Source organism: Dipodomys merriami, unplaced genomic scaffold (genome assembly GCF_024711535.1).
Source record: "Dipodomys merriami isolate MVZ:Mamm:240054 unplaced genomic scaffold, mDipMer1.0.p SCAF_34, whole genome shotgun sequence".
NCBI classification, from domain to species: domain Eukaryota; kingdom Metazoa; phylum Chordata; class Mammalia; order Rodentia; family Heteromyidae; genus Dipodomys; species Dipodomys merriami.
Window position 1 is genome coordinate 1099251 of NW_027204937.1, and position 6199 is coordinate 1105449.

Below are 6199 nucleotides of genomic sequence, written 5' to 3' on the forward strand. Positions count from 1 at the left end.
AAGCGTGTCTCAGGTGACCATAGAACCATGCCTCAGTTTCTCCTTGTTATCCTTGCTCTGTTCCATCTCCAGCTATGTCCCTGTCTGCAGTACAGGCTAACAGATCACACCCCCACCCCTAGTTCTGACTTCCCTTCTGCCTTATACCACATACACTAGCACCCATACTTTGTGGAGCAAGAAACAGGGCCAGAGGGAAGAGGGCCTGCCAAGCATGGTGAGGTGATATAAAGGGAGGTGGCAGGTTGGGCACCTTATTTCTGTAGGGAACACGGTGTGAAGGCAGCCAGAGCCTACTTGCTCTAGGGCTTCTCCCTGGGGGCCTGGGCCTTTTCCTGTGGTGGTCTCACTCACGGGGGCTGGGTGGACACAAGGGGTGCGGGTGGCATGTGTAAGGATGGGCTGCCCACATGTGAATAAATATCAGAATGAACTCGTCTATCATTAGGGTCTCTGTTGCCTTTGTGTGTCAGTTCTAGGGCTTGAACTCAGGACCTGAATACTGTTTCTGAGGTGTTTTTTTTTTTGACTCAGGGATAGCACTCTACCTCTTGAACCACTGTTATACTTCCAGCTTTTTGAGTAGTTTATTCGAAGATAAGAGTATTGCCAGGCACCAGTGGCTCATGCCTGTAATCCTAGCTACTCAGGAGGCTGAGATCTGAGGATCCTGGTTCAAAGCCAGCCTGGGCAGGAAAGTTCATGAAACTCTTATCTCCAATAAACCACTTGGAAAACCAGAAGTGGTGCTGTGGCTCAACTGGTAGAGTACTAGCCTTGAGCTGAAGAGCTGAGGGAAAGTACCCAGGCCCAGAGTTCAAGCCCCACAACTGACCAAAAACAAACAAATAAAAAAGAGTACAGAAGACTTTCCTGCCTAGGCTGGATCTGAGGTCCTCAGATCTCAGCCTACTGAGTAGTTAGGATTAGCGGCATGAGCCATTGACACCGGTTCTCTGTTGCCCTTTTATAACAAGCCGATTTTCTGACCTGTTTTGCTTTTGTGGCCTAATATTATTCCAGGTTTTGTAGCCATTTTTATTTTTAGTTGTATCTGAGTGACAAAGAGAGTGCTTGGCTCAGCTGGGACTGGCAGGGAGAACAGGAACTCCCTCTGGAGCTCATCTTACAAGAATGTAGTGAATGTGGATCAGTACCCACCTCAATTGTGGTGTGTCACCCTAGGATCTGCTCCACCACTGAGCCCAAGTTCCAAACCCCCTTCCCATCCCGCCAATCAAGAGGATTGAGACTAGCACAGGGAATGGTCATGGCACTCCTACTCACAAACCTGCAGATGCTTCTGAGTCAGGGTACCTGCATGATTATGGTTCTTGACTTGAAACCAAGCTTGGCATGTGACTAGCTTTCCAACCATCATGCTGCCAGGGAGTTACTCTTGGTGCCACACTGCAGCACAAGCCCCCCTTGCCCCATGGTGGGATGGTGTCTGCCAGGTCCACAGGAACCCAGAAAAGAACAAGGACTAGCATGATAAACTTTACTTCCTGGATGTCTTCTATTTCAGTTTGCAGTGATCTCTCTGGCAGTAGATGGCACTCTCAGTCAGATTTCCGCACCACATCTAGAGCCATATAAATTAGGCACTTTCCAGGTGGGAGAAAGGAGTTTCTGGCTTTTGGGAGACTCCAGATGACAAGAGTTTGAGTGAGATTGTGTAAATACAGTCCCTACAATTATCTACTGCCCTGTAAGAGACGCCCTACAAAACTCATTCTACTCATTTCAGGCTGGATTTGAGTCAGTATTGGGCAGTGAGTTCCATCCAGTTTGGAAGAACACTGTTCTGCCAGGCCTCCCTATAGAATTCATGTAGCACATGGTATCTCTATCCATTTTACAAAATATAGACATCCCATTAAGTGTGGGAACTCCTGGCCCAAGAGGATGTTGGCGAGTGTCACTATTTTAGGCAACGTCTACCCCCACTCAGCCAATGTAAAAATGATGGAATTTCAACAGAGGCAAAACTCCTCCCAACCAGTCTTTTGACAATTCAGTATCACATGTGGGAAGTGCTCAATAGTCAAGAGATGATAATTCAGTGTCACATGTGGGAAGTGCTCAATAGTCAAGAGATGATAATGATGCCAATGTGAGATCTGAATCTCCAGTTCCACCTTCACCTCTGCCTGCTCCTTCCCTGAAGGCCCAAGACCTACCCCAAACCAGCAGGAATGATGACTGTGCTTAAATATCTTCCTGCAGAGAGTTGGTCACCATGAGTCAGGAGGAAGGGCCTGGCATGCAGGAAAAGAAAGATCTGGAATAACACTAGGGAGAGGATTCATGTGAGCAACCCAGGACACAAGGAATGAGAACAGAGCAGGAAACCTAGCTTTACAGAGGGGTGGGTGGGGACATGATTTGTACTGAGTTGTGAACTCCTTGGGAAAGCACTAAGCAAATTGTGAAATTCCTGACTGACTTGCAGACTTTGTGAAAGATTATGTTAAAAAATCGTTCAAAAAATTGGCAGAAAATGACACCTCTTCCAAACAAGCTTGTCACAATTGTTACTTTGTGTTACAACATTAAAAACAGTCCTCGGAAGGTTTGTTGACTTCAGCCACTAGAAATAGGGTGGTTGCTAGAGAGCAGAAACAATGCTAATTGCAGCCACAACATAACAATGAATCAAAGAGTAGAGTGGACAGTGATCCTGATGTGACCACTGCCTCCCCTTCTCTTGTATGCTCATGGGACACGAGCTTGGCAGCAGCTCTGTTTCCTTGGTCTCCACACAAGTGTCAATCCACATGCAGGACTCGGGTCCACTTGCTGGAGTTTGTCTACCAACATCTCCCAACCCTCTATGGGCCAAAGAAAGCTTTCCTTCAGAGCACATGGCCCTCCAGAGTCACACTTTCCCAGCTCTCCAGGCTCCACTAAGAGATTTGAGGATGAGGTTATGTTTTCCTTGGGTGCCAAGCACCCAGTGTTGTCAGGTGCTAGGCACAGTCTTTTAAGGGTCAACATCATCAAGGTCACTTCTTAATATGCCAATCATCATGGCAGATCCTGATCCCTGAGGCAAAGAACAGGAAATTAAGGTTCATATAGTAAAAATGAAGGGTATATTTTCTACCCCAAGTCCCTCATATGCATTCTATATGTCCTTGTGTACCCCCATTAAATCTGAGTCTACTGAAAGGTAATAAAACACAATTATTCCTTGTACTGTGACTATTGAGTATGCAAAACCTTTTACCTAAACAGAGTTGTTTAGTCACAACCCCCACATACAGGCTCCAATTAAACACTACAGTGAGCAAGAGAACCAAGCAGAGAGATACTACCACTGGACTGTAGATACTGCAGTCTCTGGCTCAAGTAATAGAGCAGCAGCCTTGAGTGAATAAAGCTAGGGGACAGTGCCCAGGCCCTGAGTTCAAACACTCGTACTGATACAAAAAAAAAACCAACTTTATCCCAATGAAAAATTGAGAAATAGCGTTGTAAACCAAGGAGGATGATGAGAACAGCTGGGCCTCTGCGGCCCTCCAGGCTCAAGGAGAGAAGGAGAAAAGGAGGGAAGGAAGAGAAGGAGGGAGGGAGGAGAAAGGAAGGAAGGAAGGAAGGAAGGAAGGGAGGTTGGGAGGGAGGAAGGAAGGAAGGAAGGGAGGGAGGGAGGGAGGGAGGGAGGGAGGGAGGGAGGGAGGGAAAATGTGAGCATGGTGCTAGTGGGAACAGGCTGTGGACACCACTGCAACCATCCACTTCTTTGTTTCCGTACAGTCGCTGCACCACAAAGCACATGACAGTGACCTGTTTTCCACTCATGCACTGGCTGTGATTGAAGGGCCTTCTGCATGTCAGGCTTGAGATAATCTGGGAAATGAATGATGAGACTTGAGTTCTAGGGCAAATGGTCTCTCAATCATTGCTGCCCCTAGTGGCGGAGAGAGTGAGTGCACAAAGCAGGTCTGGGACAGCCACCGCCCACCATTGGAGCCATGCTCTGAACAGCATCTGCTTGTCAAATGGAACCCAGCCAAGTCCAGCTTCTTTTCCTGGGCACCCAGGGAGGTCTACCGAGGGTCTGGGCTGTGTGGAAGCAGCTGTGTTCAGATGCACAGGCTGTCTCCCTTTGTCTCTGCAGGTTGCCTTTGTGCCTGCTGACTCTGACTTCTAAGGCGCCCTGTTCCCGAAGGCACTAGGCCTGCTGGAGAGCAGACTGTCTGACTTGAAGAGGTAAGTGCAGGGGGGGCCTTGTCCTAGCCTCCCATCAGGTGGAGAATGAAGGAAGCAGAGGGGAAAATGTCCAGTCCAGTGGGGGAGCAGTATCTTCTATTTTCTCTCATGACCCAGGTTCTACTTTGCCTTCCCATTTCCTGAGAACAACCTGTTACACATCATGGGCTGTCTCTCATTCTTGGTATTATTCTTCCCATTGTACAGAATCTGAGACTCAGAGAAATAGAGTCACCAGCCCTAAATCTCATGGAGAGTGACCGGTAGAGATGGAGCCTGAACTCAGACCCGATTTGGTTCTGAGGCCCAGGTAAGAGCACCCCGGCCTCCACTGACCTCTGGCTGTGTCCCTGAGGACTGGGCTGCACACCTCAGGCATTTGGGGCTCAGAGACGCTCTACTTGGCTGGGGAAAGCTGTGAGTACTGGCATGTTCTGCTTGTGACATCCAGTGGACAGTTGAGGTAGCAATGCAATGGACATCCTGGGAGGGCTGTCTAGCTCTATTCTGGGGCTAGGGCCACCTTTGGTCTTCCTTTCACCCTGGATTTCTAACTTCTTCCTTGGTACTTCCTAGTCCTGTAACCTTGGACAGGGTAGTTTGTCTCTCACATCCCAAAGGCTGGAGCATAGTGATAGAGAACAGGACACTAGGCCCTGCACCAGCAGCTGGCAGTGGTGTGCTATGGGTGCAGGCCAGTTGCATTCCCTGAGGTGAGGTCTTCCCACCGGGCCTCCGGCATCATGTAGAGGATTATAAAGCTTATTACCAGAGTCTGGCAGGACAGGAGCCCACAATATCTAAGGAGCGATAGCAGGGTGGTCCATCTGTACAAGGGAAATGACTACATCTGCCTGGAGCCTTGGCTTACAGAAGGGTCTGCTTAGGAATCTGAGACCTCATGCACTTCCATCGAACTGGTCTCCATTTTTCCCACATACCACTTGGTTTCCTTTGAGGACATCAAATGAAAGGAACACAGGACTGAGAAGCAGACTTGGGGTTGGGGCCCAATCTGCCCCCCTTATTTACTCACTGTATGAGGTCTCAGCCTTGTAACCCATGAATGGGTACAGGGAGGGCCCCTCGGGGCTCTTGTTGAGATGTGTGGGATCTCATGCCCAGGACATTCAGGCCTGGGGAGGACACTGAGGCTGGCTGAGTGGATCAATGCCCACCTGCCTGTTCTGTCTCTCTCCTTCTCTCCACCCTTCCCTCTCCATCTTCCTCCCTCCCCCTCCTGCCCGGGCCCTCAGCCCCCAGCCCCACCGATGTCAGGCTGGGAGGAAGCCATCTATGACCAGAATCTGCCCAACTTCAGCCATATCCACATGAAGGTCATAGGCTACAGCGAGAACCCATGTCCACTACTGACCCCTGAGCTGAAGTCAGGAGCCAGCGGTGGAGGAGAGGGTGGCTATCATGACACTCAGAGCTGGGTAGAGGCTGCCGTGGTTGTCCACAGGAGTTTGGACCAGAAGGAACAAGAAGGAACCCAAGCTCTGGGCAGGAGAGTGTGCAAAGGAGGGGAGGGCTGTTGGGTCACCAAGGGTGGAGGGCACTTGGGAGTGAGGAGCAGACAGCAGGGGATGTGAAACATGAAGGCAGCAGCAAACACATGAGCAGACTATGGGTCCGATGGGCCTGGCTGCAAAACCAGCTCTTTGGCTGTGTCAACTTGGCAATTCTCTTACTCTCTGGAGCCTCAGTTTCCCCAATGGAATAGTCATTCCCACATACCCAGGGGTGTTGTGAAGCTTGGAGTAATACATTTCTGATGCCTGGCACACAGAAGGTCCTTGCTTTCTCTGGGTGTTTGTCATGAGTGCTGGAGGACAAGGAAGCAGAGGACGTGAGTCCACTGCTGTCAACCTCCCAGTGACCACAGGCCAGGCTGTCCCCCTGCACGCCTGTGTCTGCTGCTTGTGACTGAGCTCCTGACTCATCCACTTGTTTACTCATTCCACTGTTAGAACCTGGCACA